This window comes from Triticum dicoccoides, chromosome 5A (assembly GCF_002162155.2).
Source record: "Triticum dicoccoides isolate Atlit2015 ecotype Zavitan chromosome 5A, WEW_v2.0, whole genome shotgun sequence".
NCBI classification, from domain to species: domain Eukaryota; kingdom Viridiplantae; phylum Streptophyta; class Magnoliopsida; order Poales; family Poaceae; genus Triticum; species Triticum dicoccoides.
Genome location: NC_041388.1, coordinates 588298182 through 588314503, shown reverse-complemented (window position 1 = coordinate 588314503; position 16322 = coordinate 588298182).

Here is a 16322-nt window from a genome sequence, read left to right as displayed (position 1 = left end):
ATTCATACGGTGTCGTCTCAACGGATTTCGACGGAGCCCTATTTAAAGTGAATGTGGCAGTCTCTAAAGCATAGCCCCAAAATGACAGCGGTAAATCGGTAAGAGACATCATAGATCGCACCATATCCAATAGAGTGCGATTACGACGTTCGGACACACCATTACGCTGAGGTGTTCCAGACGGCGTGAGTTGTGAAACTATTCCACATTTTCTTAAGTGTGTGCCAAATTCGTGATTCAAGTATTCTCCCCCACGATCTGATCGCAAGAACTTGATTTTCCTGTCACGTTGATTCTTAACCTCACTCTGAAATTCCTTGAACTTTTCAAAGGTCTCGGACTTGTGTTTCATTAAGTAGACATACCCATATCTACTCAAGTCATCAGTGAGGGTGAGAACATAACGATAACCACCGCGAGCCTCAACACTTATTGGACCGCACACATCTGTATGTATGATTTCCAATAAGTTGGTTGCTCGCTCCATTGTTCCTGAGAACGGAGTCTTGGTCATCTTACCCATGAGGCATGGTTCACACGTGTCAAATGATTCGTAATCAACAGACTCTAAAAGTCCATCTGCATGGAGCTTCTTCATGCGTTTGACACCTATGTGACCAAGGCGGCAGTGCCACAAGTATGTGGGACTATCATTATCAACCTTACATCTTTTGGTATTCACACTATGAATATGTGTAGCATTACGCTCGAGATTCATTAAGAATAAACCATTCACCATCGGAGCATGACCATAAAACATATCTCTCATATAAATAGAACAACCATTATTCTCGGATTTAAATGAGTAGCCATCTCGTATTAAACGAGATCCTGATACAATGTTCATGCTCAAAGCTGGCACTAAATAACAATTATTAAGGTTTAAAACTAATCCCGTAGGTAAATGTAGAGGTAGCGTGCCGACGGCGATCACATTGACCTTGGAACCATTCCCGACGTGCATCATCACCTCGTCCTTCGCCAGTCTCCGCTTATTCCGCAGCTCCTGCTTTGAGTTACAAATGTGAGCAACCGCACCGGTATCAAATACCCAGGAGCTACTACGAGTACTGGTAAGGTACACATCAATTACATGTATATCACATATACCTTTCGTGATGCCGGCCTTCTTGTCCGCTAAGTATTTGGGGCAGTTCCACTTCCAGTGACCACTTCCCTTGCAATAAAAGCACTCAGTCTCGGGCTTGGGTCCATTGTTTGGCTTCTTCCCGGCAGCTTGCTTACTGGGCGCGGCAACTCCCTTGCCGTCCTTCTTGAAGTTCTTCTTACCCTTGCCTTTCTTGAACTTAGTGGTTTTATTCACCATCAACACTTGATGTTCCTTTTTGATTTCTACCTCCGCTGATTTCAGCATTGAATATACCTCAGGAATGGTCTTTTCCATCCCCTGCATATTGAAGTTCATCACAAAGCTCGTGTAGCTCGGTGGAAGCGACTGGAGGATTCTGTCAATGACCGCGTCATCTGGGAGATTAACTCCCAGCTGAGTCAAGCGGTTATGTAACCCAGACATTGTGAGTATGTGCTCACTGACAGAACTACTTTCCTCCATTTTACAGCTGAAGAACTTGTTGGATACTTCATATCTGTCGACCCGAGCATGAGCTTGAAAAACCATTTTCAGCTCTTCGAACATCTCATATGCTCCGTGTTTCTCAAAATGCTTTTGGAGCCCCGGTTCTAAGCTGTAAAGCATGCCGCACTGAACGAGGGAGTAATCATCAGCACGCTGCTGCCAAGCGTTCATAACGTCTTGGTTCTCTGGGATGGGTGCGTCACCTAGCGGTGCTTCTAGGACATAATCTTTCTTGGCAGCTATGAGGATGATCCTCAGGTTCCGGACCCAGTCCGTATAGTTGTTGCCATCATCTTTCAGCTTGGTTTTCTCTAGGAACGCGTTGAAGTTGAGGACAACGTGGGACATTTGATCTACAAGACATATTGTAAAGATTTTAGACTAAGTTCATGATAATTGAGTTCATCTAATCAAATTATTCAATGAACTCCCACTCAGATAGACATCCCTCCAGTCATCTAAGTATAACATGATCCGAGTTAACTAGGCCATGTCCGATCATCACGTGAGACGGACTAGTCAACATCGGTGAACATATTCATGTTGATCGTATCTTCTATATGACTCATGCTCGACCTTTCGGTCTTCTGTGTTCCGAGGCCATGTCTGTACATGCTAGGCTCGTCAAGTCAACCTAAGTGTATCACGTGTGTAAATCTGGCTTACACCCATTGTATTCAAACGTTAGAATCTATCACACCCGATCATCACGTGGTGCTTCGAAACAACGAACCTTCGCAACGGTGCACAGTTAGGGGGAACACTTTCTTGAAATTATTTCGAGGGATCATCTTATTTAAGCTACCATCGTTCTAAGCAAATAAGATGTAAAACATGATAAACATCACATGCAATCAAACAGTGACATGATATGGCCAATATCATTTGCTCCTTTGATCTCCATCTTCGGGGCTCCATGATCATCATTGTCACCGGCATGACACCATGATCTCCATCATCATGATCTCCATCATCGTGTCTTCTTGAAGTTGTCTCGTCATCTATTACTTCTACTACTATGGATAACGCTTTAGCAATAAAGTAAAGTAATTACATGACGTTTATGTTGACACGCAGGTCATAAATAAATAAAGACAACTCCTATGGCTCCTGCCGGTTGTCTTACTCATCGACATGCAAGTCGAGATTCCTATTACAAGAACATGATCAATCTCATACATCACATATATCATTCATCATTCATCACAACCTTTGGCCATATCACATCACAAAACACTTGCTGCAAAAACAAGTTAGACGTCCTCTAATTGTTGTTGCAAGTTTTTACGTGGCTGCTATAGGTTTCTAGCAAGAACGTTTCTTACCTACGCCAAAACCACAACGTGAATTGCCAATTTCTATTTACCCTTCATAAGGACCCGGTTCATCGAATCCGATCCGACTAAAGTGGGAGAGACAGACACCCGCCAGCCACCTTATGCAACTAGTGCATGTCAGTCGGTGAACCGGTCTCACGTAAGCGTACGTGTAAGGTTGGTCCGGGCCGCTTCATCCCACGATGCCGCCGAATCAAGATAAGACTAGTAACGGAAAGCAAATTGACAATATCGACACCCACAACTACTTTGTCTTCTACTCGTGCATAGTAACTACGCATAAACCTGGCTCATGATGCCACTGTTGGGGAACGTAGCAGAATTTTTAAATTTTCTACACATCACCAAGATCAATCTATGGAGTCATCTATCAACGAGGGAGAGAGGAGTGCATCTACATACCCTTGTAGATCACGAGCGGAAGCATTCAGAGAACGGGGATGATGGAGTCGTACTCGCCGTGATCCAAATCACCGATGACCAAGTGCCGAACGGACGGCACCTCTGCGTTCAACACACGTACGGAGCGGATGATGTCTCCTCCTTCTTGATCCAGCAAGGGGGAAGGAGAGGTTGATGAAGATCCAGCAGCACGACGGCGTGGTGGTGGATGCAGTAGTGATCGCAGCAGGGCTTCACCGAGCTTCTGCGAGAGGGAGAGGTGTAGCAGGGGAGAGGGAGGCGCCAAGGCTTGGGGTGCGGCTGCCCTCCCGCCCCCCTCCTTTATATAGGCCCCCTGGGGGGCGCCGGCCCTGGAGATGGGATCTCCCAAGGGGGCGCCAGCCAAGGGGGGTGGAGTGCCCCCCAAGGCAAGTGGAGGCGCCCCCACCCTAGGGTTTCCAACCCTAGGCGCATGGGGGCCCAAGGGGGCTGGTTCCCCTCCCCGCTTCAGCCCATGGGGCCCTCCGAGATGGGTGGCCCCACCCGGTGGACCCCCGGGACCCATCCGGTGGTCCCGGTACAATACTGGTGACCCCGAATCTTTCCCGATGGCCGAAACTACACTTCCTATATATAATTCTTCACCTCCGGACCATTCCGGAACTCCTCGTGATGTCCAGGATCTCATCCGGGACTCTGAACAACTTTCGAATGACTGCATACTCCTATCTCTACAACCCTAGCGTCACCGAACATTAAGTGTGTAGACCCTATGGGTTCGGGAGACAAGCAGACATGACCGAGACGACTCTCCGGTCAATAACCAACAGCGAGATCTGGATACCCATGTTGGCTCCCACATGCTCCTCGATGATCTCATCGGATGAACCACGATGTCGAGGATTTAATCAATCCCGTATACAATTCCCTTTGTCAATCGGTACGTTACTTGCCCGAGACTCGATTGTCGGTATCCCAATACCTTGTTCAGTCTCATTACCGGCAAGTCACTTTACTCGTACTATAATGCATGATCCCGTGATCAACCACTTGATCACATTGAGCTCATTATGATGATGCATTACCGAGTGGGCCTAGAGATACCTCTCCGTCATACGGAGTGACAAATCCCAGTCTCGATTCGTGCCAACCCAACAGACACTTTCGGAGATACCTGTAATGTACCTTTATAGTCACCCAGTTACGTTGTGACGTTTGGCACACCCAAGGCACTCATACGGTATCCGGGAGTTGCACAATCTCATGGTCTAAGGAAATGATACTTGACATTCAGAAAAGCTACAGCAAACGAACTACACGATCTTTGTGCTATGCTTAGGTTTGGGTCTTGTCCATCACATCATTCCCCCAATGATGTGATCCCATTATCAATGACATCCCCATGTCCATAGCCAGGAAACCATGACTATCTGTTGACCAACGAGCTAGTCAACTAGAGGCTCACTAGGGACACATTGTGGTCTATGTATTCACACATGTATTACAATTTCCAGATAATACAATTATAGCATGAATAATAGACAATTATCATGAACAAGGAAATATAATAATCATTTTATTATTGCCTCTAGGGCATATTTCCAACACTCAGGAACAAACGTAACCACTCACAAATAATATTCATGATCATAATCAGAGGGGTATTAATATGCATAAAGGATATGAACATATGATCTTCCACCGAATAAACAAACTAGCATCAACTACAAAGAGTAATCAGCACTACTAGCAACCCACAGGTACCAATCTGAGGCTTTGGGACAAAGATTGGATATAAGATATGAACTAGGGTTTGGGATGAGATGGTGCTGGTGAAGATGTTGATGGAGATTGACCCCCTCCCGATGAGAGGATCATTGGTGATGACGATGGTGATGATTTCCCCCTCCCGGAGGGAAGTTTCCCCGGCAGAACAGCTCCGCCAGAGCCCTAGATTGGTTCCGCCAAGGTTCCGCCTCGTGGCGGCGGAGTTTCATCCCATGAGCTTGCTTATGCTTTTTTTTCTCGACGAAAGACTTCATATACCCAAAGTTGGGCATCAAAGGGCTGCCAGGGGCCCACGAGGTAGGGGGCGCGCCCAGGGGGGTAGGGCGCGCCCCTCACCCTCGTGGATGGTGGGTTGCCCCCCTCTGGTACTTCTTTCACCCAATATTTTTTTATATATTCTGAAACATGCTCCCGTGAAGTTTCAGGACTTTTGGAGATGTGCATAATAGGTCTCTAATATTTGCTCCTTTTCCATCCCAGAATTCCTGTTGCCGACATTCCCCCTCTTCATGTAAACCTTGTAGGCATAAGTATTGTGACATAATGTGTAGTAACAGCCCATAATGCAATAATATCGATATAAAAGCATGATGCAAAATGGACGTATCAACTCCCCCAAGCTTAGACCTCGCTTGTCCTCAAGCGAAAGCCGAAATCGAAAAATATGTCCACATGTTTAGAGATAGAGGTGTCGATAAAATACAATACGGACATGAGGGCATCATGATCATTCTTAGAAGAGCAACATATATATATATTGTCATATGATCTCTTATGCTATAGTAATAATTCAGTCACAATTTCAAGTATGAATTAGAAACTTCATTGAGAACCAACAAACTGTAATCTCAGTCATTGAGGCAATTGCAATTTATCATAACATCAGAAAGAGTCAATAAGAGCTTTTCAGCAAGTCCACATACTCAACCATCATTTAGTCTTTCACAATTGCTAACACTCATGCGATATTTATGGTTATGAAGTTTTAATCGGACACAGAGAAACATAGGGGCTTATAGTTTTGCCTCCCAACCTTTTACCTCAAGGGTAATGTCAACAATAATAGTTCATGAAAACTCACATCCAATTAGCTATATATACCAGGATATTTCCAACACATTGTGCTTGCCAAAGGATAAAATGTAAAAAGGAAAGGTGAAGATCACCGTGACTCTTGCATGAAGTATAGGACAAGAATAAAAAGATAGCCCCTTCGCAGAGGGAAGCAGAGGTTGTCATGTGCTTTTATGGTTGGATGCACAAAGTCTTAATGCAAAAGAACGTTGCTTTGTATTGCCACTTGTGATATGGACCTTTATTATGCAGTCCGTCTCTTTTATTTCTTCCACATCACAAGATCGTATAAAGATTATTTTCTCCACACTAATAAATCATACATATCTAGAGAGCAATTTTTATTGCTTGCAACGATGACAACTTACTTGAAGGATCTTACTCAATCCATAGGTAGATATGGTGGACTCTCATGGCAAAACTGGGTTTAAGGATATTTGGAAGCACAAGTAGTATCTCTATTTGGTGCAAAGAATTTGGCTAGCATGAGAGGGAAAGGCAAGCTCAACATGTTAGATGATCCATGACAATATAATTTATTTTAGATGTAAGAAAACATAACCCATTAGGTTATCTTCCTTGTACAACCTCAACTCTTTAGCATGTCATATTTTAATGAGTGCTCACAATCATAAAAGATGTCCAAGATAGTATATTTATATGTGAAAACCTCTCTTTCTTTATTACTTCCTATTAATTGCAAGATGACCAAAACTATGTTTGTCAACTCTCAAAAAAATTTATTCACCATACTCTTTATATGTGAAGTCATTACTCTCCATAAGATCCACATGATCTCTTTATTTCTTTTTATATTTTCTTTTATTCCCTCAAGATCATAGCAAGATAACCATGCCCTTGACTAAACACTAATCTTTATTATATATAGCTCATGGACTCGATTACATAGAAAGATCATAAGGCAAAACTCAAAACTAGATCATACTAAAACTTTATTCTACTAGATCAAGATATTACCAAAAGGATCGAACTAAGAAAAATGGTAAAGATAGAAGTGTGATGGTGATACGATACCGGAGCACTCCCCCAAGCTTGGCAGTTGCCAAGGGGAGTGCCCATACCCATGTGTTTATATCTCCTTCCTTGGAGATGGTGATGATGGAGTTGTTGATGATGTGGGCTTATCGTCCATCTTCCAAGGCATAGGCTCACCATCATAAAAGGATGATCGAGTCTCCGGGATCCTCAAATTTGAAGCCAAACTCATCCTCTTGAATCTATATTCATACTCATAGTTTTGGTTTTGTAGGTCATAGATCTGGGCTTGGAGGCGCTCAATTTTCTCGTGAAGCTTGAAGGTGGCCACCCCAATGTTCTTGTCATCCAGCTTGTGGTTGTGGGTGAACTCCATGATCATTATATGATTGGAGTCGAGTCCATGTTCCACCATCTCCTGGCACTTGAAAACTTGTTACTCCATTGCCTCGAGCCTTGTCTCCACGCTTCCGGTCCTCCTTGGTCCCTTAACATCGTGGATGTGCAGCAACCCCTCACGCATCTCAATGGTTTGAGGGTGTTGCAGCACCTCCACGAGGTAGGGGTTGATGACCTTCCCGAAGAACTTGTCCTTGGGAGCACTTGAAGACGCCATGGCGATCTAGATCTGTCAGAAAAATAGCTCGAAACAAAGACAGAAGATATTCACGTCATACGGTGGTCAAAACCTTCAGGAGATTATTTAATGAATTTTTACCGACCAAAAGAAGTATCGTGCAAGAAAACAGTGTCCGGAGAGCACACGAGATGCCCACGAGGCAGGGGGTGCGCCCTCCACCCTCGTGGACGCCTCGTTTCCTTCCCGAACTACTTATTTTCCTATTTTCTTAAATATTCCAAAACGGAGAAAAATTGCCATTAGAACTGTTTTGGAGTCGGTTTACTTACCGTACCACGTACCTATTCCTTTTCGGAGTCTGAAACGTTCTGGAAAGTGTCCCTTATGTATTCCTCCGGGGTTACGGTTTCAGTAACATTAGTTTCAACATTTATGGGATTACCTAAGATATAATGTTTGATTCTTTGACCGTTCACCACCCTCGGATTTGTGCCTTCGAAGTTGTTGATTTTTATTGCACCGGAACGATAGACCTTCTCAATGACGTAAGGACCTTCCCATTTAAAGAGGAGTTTGCTTGCAAAAAATCTTAAACAAGAGTTGTATAACAATACATTGTTACCTACATTAAACTCACGCTTTTGTATCCTTTTGTCATGCCATCTTTTAACTTTTTCTTTAAACAGTTTGGCATTCTCATAGGCCTGGGTTCTCCATTCATCAAGTGAGCTAATGTCAAAAATCCTGTTCTCACTAGCAAGTTTGAAATCATAATTGAGCTCTTTAATGGCCCAATATGCCTTATGTTCTAGTTCGAGAGGTAATTGACAGCTTTACCATAAACCATTTTATACGGAGACATGCCCATTGGATTTTTATAAGCAGTTCTATATGCTCATAATGCATCATCAAGTTTCTTGGACCAATTCTTTCTAGATCTATTAACAGTCTTTTACAAAATTAATTTAAGCTCTCTATTACTCAATTCTACTTGACCACTAGACTGTGGATGATATGGAGATGCAATTCTATGATTAACATCATACTCAGCAAGCATTTTACGAAAAGCACCATGAATAAAATGTGAACCACCATCAGACATTAAATATCTAGGGACTGATAACCCACAAGTATAGGGGATCACAACAGTTTTCGAGGGTAGAGTATTCAACCCAAATTTATTGATTCGACACAAGGGGAGCCAAAGAATATTCTCAAGTATTAGCAGTTGAGTTGTCAATTCAACCACACCTGGAAACTTAATATCTACAGCAAAGTGTTTAGTAGCAAAGTAATATGATAGTAGTGGTAACGGTAGCAAAAGGTAATGATAGCAAAAGTAATGTTTTTGGTATTTTGTAGTGATTGTAACAATAGCAACGGAAAAGTAAATAAGCAAGAACAATATATGGGAAGCTCGTAGGCAATGGATCGGTGATAGAGAATTATGTCGGATGCGGTTCACCATGTAACGGTCATAACATAGGGTGACACAGAACTAGCTCCAATTCATCAATGTAATGTAGGCATGTATTCCGAATATAGTCATATGTGCTTATGGAAAAGAACTTGCATGACATCGTTTGTCCTACCCTCCTGTGGCAGTGGGGTCCTAGCAGAAACTAAGGGATATTAAGGCCTCCTTTTAATAGAGTACCGGACCAAAGCATTAACACATAGTGAATACATGAACTCCTCAAACAACGGTCATCACCGGGAGTGGTCCCGATTATTGTCACTTCGGGGTTGCCGGATCATAACACATAGTTGGTGACTATAGACTTGCAAGATAGGATCAAGAACTCACATATATTCATGAAAACATAATAGGTTCAGATCTGAAATCATGGCACTCGGGCCCTAGTGACAAGCATTAAGCATAGCAAAGTCATAGCAACATCAATCTCAGAACATAGTGGATACTAGGGATCAAACCCTAACAAAACTAACTCGATTACATGATAAATCTCATCCAACCCATCACCGTCCAGCAAGCCTATGATGGAATTACTCACGCACGGCGGTGAGCATCATTAAATTGGTGATGGAGGAAGGTTGATGATGACGATGGCGACGGATTCCCTTCTCCGGAGCCCCGAACGAACTCCAGATCAGCCCTCCCAAGAGGTTTTAGGGCTTGGCGGCGGCTCCGTATCGTAAAACGTGATGAATCCTTCTCTCTTATTTTTTTCTCCCCGAAAGCAAATATATAGAGTTGGAGTTGAGGTCGGAGGAGCTCCAGGGGGGCCACGAGGTAGGGGGCGCGCCCCCCACCCTCGTGGTTAGGGTGTGGGACCCCTGGTCTTCATCTTTTGCAAGGATTTTTTATTATTTCCAAAAAGACGTTCCGTGAAGTTTCATGTTATTCCGAGAACTTTTGTTTCTGCACATAAATAACACCATGGTAATTCTGCTGAAAACAGCGTCAGTCCGAGTTAGTTCCATTCAAATCATGCAAGTTAGAGTCCAAAACAAGGGCAAAAGTGTTTGGAAAAGTAGATACGATGGAGACGTATCAGGGACTCCAAACCTCGGAAAAATAACCTCTTTAAGCATCTTAATAGAGGTGTTATGATCAGCACTACTAGTTGGAATAGCTTCTACCCACTTAGTAACATAATCAACAACAACTAAAATATGTGTGTAACCATTAGAGGAAGGAAATGGTCCCATATAATCAAAGCCCCAAACATCAAATGGTTCAATAACAAGTGAATAATTCATAGGCATTTCTTGACGTCTACTAATATTACCAATTCTTTGACATCATCACAAGACAAAACAAACTTACGGACATCCTTGAAGAGAGTAGGCCAATAAAAACCAGATTGCAATACCTTATGTGCAGTTTTATCTCCAGCATGGTGTCCTCCATAAGCATCGGAGTGACACTTGTGTAGGATCTGTTCCTATTCATGCTCAGGTACACAACGTCTAATAACACCATCTACTCCTTCTTTATAAAGATGCGGGTCATCCCAGAAGTAATGTCTTAAATCATAGAAGAACTTTTTCTTTTGCTGGTATGTGAAACTAGGTGGTATAAACTTAGATACGACGGAGACGTATCAACTCCCCCAACTTAGACACTTTTGCTGGCACATAAATAACACCATGGTAATTCTGCTGAAAACAACGTTAGTCCGGGTTAGTTCCATTCAAATCATGCAAGTTAGAGTCCAAAACAAGGGCAAAAGTGTTTGGAAAAGTAGATACGATGGAGACGTATCAACTCCCCCAAGCTTAAACCTTTGCTTGTCCTCAAGCAATTCAGTTGATAAACTGAAAGTGATAAAGAAAAACTTTTACAAACTCTGTTTGCTCTTGTTGTTGTAAATATGTAAAGCCAGCATTCGAGTTTTCAGCAAAGATTATGAACTAACCATATTCACAATAATGCATAGGTCTCATGTTTACTCATATCAATGGCATAATCAACTAGCGAGCAATAATAATAAATCTCGGATGACAACACTTTCTCAAAACGATCATAGTATGATATAACAAGATGGTATCTCGCTAGCCCTTTCTGAGACCGCAAAACATAAATGCAGAGCACCTTCAAAGATCAAGTACTGACTAGACATTGTAATTCAAGGTAAAAGAGATCCAGTCAAGTCATACTCAATGTAAACTAATAGTAATGAATGCAAATGACAGCGGTGCTCTCCAACTGGTGCTTTTTAATAAGAGGATCAATCCATGGCTTGCTCGAAACAACGAGTGCCTCCAACTAACAAGAGTCCCAGGGGGAGTTTTGTTTGCAATTATTTTGATTTGATTTGCATAAAGCATGGGACTGGGCATCCCGGTGACCAACCATTTTCTCGTGAGTGAGGAGCGGAGTCCACTCCTCTTGAGAATAACCCGCCTAACATGGAAGATACGTACAGCCCTAGTTGATACATGAGCTATTCGAGCATACAAAACAAGATATTTATTTGAAGGTTTAGAGTTTGGCACATACAAATTTACTTGGAACGATAGGTAGATATCGTATATAGGTAGGTATGGTGGACTCATACGAAACAACTTTGGGGTTTATGGAGTTGGATGCACAAGAAGTATTCCCGCTTAGTACAGGTGAAGGCTAGAAAAAGACTGGGAAGCGACCAGCTAGAGAGCGACAATAGTCATGAACATGCATTAAAATTAATCAACACCGAATGCAAGCATGAGTAGGATATAATGCACCATGAACATAAATATCGTAGAGGCTATGTTGATTTTGTTTCAACTACATGCATGAACATGTGCCAAGTCAAGCCACTCGAATCGTTCAAAAGAGGATACCACCCTATCATACCACATCACAACCATTTTAATAGCATGTTGGCATGCAAGGTAAACCATTATAAGCTCCTAGCTAATTAAGCATGGCACAAGAAACTATGATCTCTAGTTGTCATTGCAAACATGTTTATTCATAATAGGCTGAATCAGGAACGATGAACTAATCATATTTACAAAAACAAGAGATGACGAGTTCATACTAGCTTTTCTCATCTCGGTCAGTCCATCATATATCGTCATAATTGCCTTTCACTTGCACGACCGAACGATGTGAATAATATTAAGAGTGCACGTGCATTGAACTAAGCTGGAATCTGCGAGCATTCAATAAACAGGAGAAGACAAGGCAATATGGGCTCTTGGTTAAATCAACAATAATGCATATAAGAGCCACTTCAACAATTTAATCATGGTCTCCTCCTATCGAACCCCAAAGAAAAGAAAAGAAATAAAACTATTTACACGGGAAAGCTCCCAACAAGCAAAAGAAGAACAAGAAATCTTTTGGGGTTTTTTTTAATTGCTACTATAAGCATGGAAATTAAAACTAGCTAAAAGCTACAACTAATTTCTTTGTTTTTCTTAAAGTTTACTAAACACACAAGAAGAAAGCATAAAAAGGAAATAAACTAGCATGGATGATACAATGAAAAAGTATGAGCACCGACATCTAGCAATGAGTGTGTGTGAACATGAATGTAATGTCGGTGGGAAATACGTACTCCCCCAAGCTTAGGCTTTTGACCTAAGTTGGTTTATTGCCACGGATGGCCTGACGGATATCCATAGTTGTAGCTGGGGTCGTACTGCAATGAAGAAGACTCTGATTGCCACTGGTTGGCAATCATCTCCGGATCCCGCTGGTAATTAGACTATCGTGGAGGATCAACTTGTGGTTCCGACTCTGGCTCTGTGGCTGATGTAGGGTTCCGGTAGGCGTGAATAGCCTCTAACAGAACAAGGTACTTGCCTGCAGATAAATCAAACAAGGAAGGAGCAGGCGGGGTAATAGTCTCAGGATGATGTTTATCAAAGAACAATTTGTATTTAAGCTCCCCTTCCCTATTCTTAACAATAAAATCGTGTGCCACCATACTCTTATAATCTAAATAAACAGGGGGCAGGAATTTTTCTTCCTTCTCATAATGCCTAATAGGTATGTTAAAATGTGCAGCTAGGCATGAAGCATAGATGCCTCCAAAGATGGGGCCCTTCATACGGTTCAGACTTAACCGTTTAGCAGTAATACCGCCCATACTAATAGAGTTATCACAGAATAAACCATAGAACAAAATAATAATATCAGGAACACTAAGGTTTCCACAGTTTCCGCGACCAATTAAGCAACGACTAGCAAATATTGCAAAGTAGCGTAAAACAGGAAAATGTATGCTAGTGATTCGTGCATCGGAAACCTTCCTCGTTTCCCCTACAATGATGGTATCAATAAACCCATCCACATCACCATGATGTGGTTCCTCTATTGTGCCCTCGAAAGGGATCAAACAAACACGGCAAAAATCATAAAGTGACATCTCCTTATGCTCATCATATAAATAAAAGTCCACCATAGGTCGTGGAGGAAGGCGGTGAGGCCTGCATTCTCAGCCAATTCATAAAAATCATCATAAATCTCGGCTGCTCTCAAGAAATCATGGGAAGGCCATTCACACGGCCGAACCTCCGCGGTGCGAGGCAGATTATATTTGGGCCTCTCTGCTTTTTCATTTTGCTTTTCCTTTGACCTTCGGCTCGATGAGCCCCTCAAAAATCTCTTCATTATTTTCTAAAAAATTCTGAAATTTTTAGTAACTTCAAATAAAAGTGAGCCAAGCTCGACAAAATTGATAGCAACAACTCCTACAAGTGCCTAGAGCCTATATCATGCATTAGAACTACTTGGGACCATATATATTTGACATGCAAGCTCAAGAACAGGGTCACCTAGGCAGCACAAATTTGCAATGAATAAAGCACTAGAACAAAAACTAATTGGACCAATGGAGGAGTCACATACCAAGGAACAATCCCCCCAAGCAGTTTTGTGAGAGGTGCTTTGAGCAAGGAGATCGAAAATGGCAGCAAAATGAGCTTGGACTTGGGTTTGAACTAGATAATCATGTTTGTGGGAGGAAGAAGGAGTGTGTGGGTGCAGGAATAAGTGGAGGGGGGCCACCATGGGCCCACGAGGCAGGGGGCGTGCCATGTAGGGGTGGGCGCGCCCTGGACCCTCGTGGCCAGGTGCTTGCTCCCCCTGTTGTGTTCTCAGTGCCAGATATTGTAGCGACCTGACCTCAAACGGTCAAGTCTCTGTGCTTTAGTGTCATCCCTGGATCCGTAATGCTGACACACATAGTACTCGAGGATTTATAGCAGAGTAGAAATCACACACTTATTACATCGAATGTCTCCAAAGAGAACTTATTACAAAAAATATGGCTTAAGGCCATCTAATGCGATAACAGCGGAAGGCTTGGAAGATAAAGTGAGTCCATCAACTCCAACGGCATAGCTGAGCTGCACGGCAACGACCTAACGAACCTTACTCTTCGTCTGAAAAGTCTGCAACATAATACGTTGCAGCCCGAAAACGGGTCAGCACATGGAATATGCTGGCAATATAACACAGTACAGCATGAACATAGTAATGCTATATCTATATGCATATTTGGCTGGTGGAAAGCTCTATGGTTATAGTTTTGCGAAAAGCCAATTTTTTCCTACAACAAAGGAATAAATTTTAATATAACTATCATGGTGGTTGAACACTATTGAGAAGGTACCCCCAACTCAATCCCAAATTAAAGTAGTTAATAACCCAACAATATTAGTTAAGAGTGATGAGATACATGTCATAACCCAAGTACTAGATACTCAAGATTGTCCATAACCGGGGACATGGCTAACCATGATTAGATTGTACACTCTGCAGAGGTTTGCGCACTTTTCCCCACAAGACTCGATCGCCTCTGTGGATTTCTCGCACTGCATGGTGTTTGAGATATGGATGACCGAGACACAGTCTTTCAGAAACATTAACTCTCTACTCCGGGTAGACCATACCAAACCTACAAAACCCACTACCTGCTGATCTACCTCTTCAAGAGCTTCACGTAACTTCAACTATGCTAGAGCCCATAATAGCTTGTGGCTGCACACGGAAGTTTCTAGCATGAATCATCTCAGTTCCCTCTGAGCCTGGGTGGCGGTCCATAGGAAGATCACACGGGTACCCCGGGATTTCCAAACAAAAACAGACAACACTGGGTTCCCCAGGTGCCTCAATCCACCCAGATGTTTATTTAAGTTGCCACCTTAAGTTGAACCATTAATTAACAATCTCACATCTGTCATGGATTTCACCCAAACCCAAACCACATCTACGAGTATAGCATAGCATAGTAATATAAGCAACGCGTAGAAGTAACTCCCAAGGTTTGATAGTAACAGGGCAATAGGTTCTACCTTAACAACTACTTCCCAGCCCACAAGTTAATGACATCCTAATCATGCAATGTTTGAGGATTTGAACTAATGCATAAAAACTGGGTATGGAAAGAGTATGATCAATGTGTTACTTGCCTTGCTGACGATCCGCGAATCCTAGGGACTCGTAGTAACACGCTTCGCACTCCGGGTGTTCTATCGCAAACAAACAATAAAAATATATAAGCAACACGCAAATATGCACAAGCAAAACACAAATAAGAGAGGTTTACCAGAAAGTTCAACTTAAGAACTCCGGTTTGCAAAAAGAATCAAATCAAACGGAGGAACAAAACTCAAACGGCGAAAGAAACAAGATCCGTTTACTAATCTGGACTAACGTTAAATTTTACAGTAGCAAAAACTTGTGCAAATTGGTTAAACAGAAAGAGGGTCTCGATATGAAGATCTAGGCGCTTGAATCGTCTGATTCCGACTAACGAGCGAAAAGATAAACAAAAACTAAGATCGGATCAGAAATTGCGATCGAAAATAATCGCAGATAAATCCGACAAGAAGAAAACTGACGAACAGACTAACGAACGAGCGTTCGTTAACTGTAACTAACGGGCAAAACCGTTCGTAAAAACGAACGTACGGACGAACGCCCGCTATTTAGAAGAACCGAGAAAAATCGGCGAATCGATCTAAAAAACGAACTAGGGTTTCTAAAAAACCGAACGATTTTTAAAAAAATGGCGGCTCGGAACTGGCGCGGTACCTCCGGCGAGGGGCTCCGGCGAGGCGGGGTTGGGCGGCGGGGCGGCGGTTCGCGGGGCGGCGGGGCTCG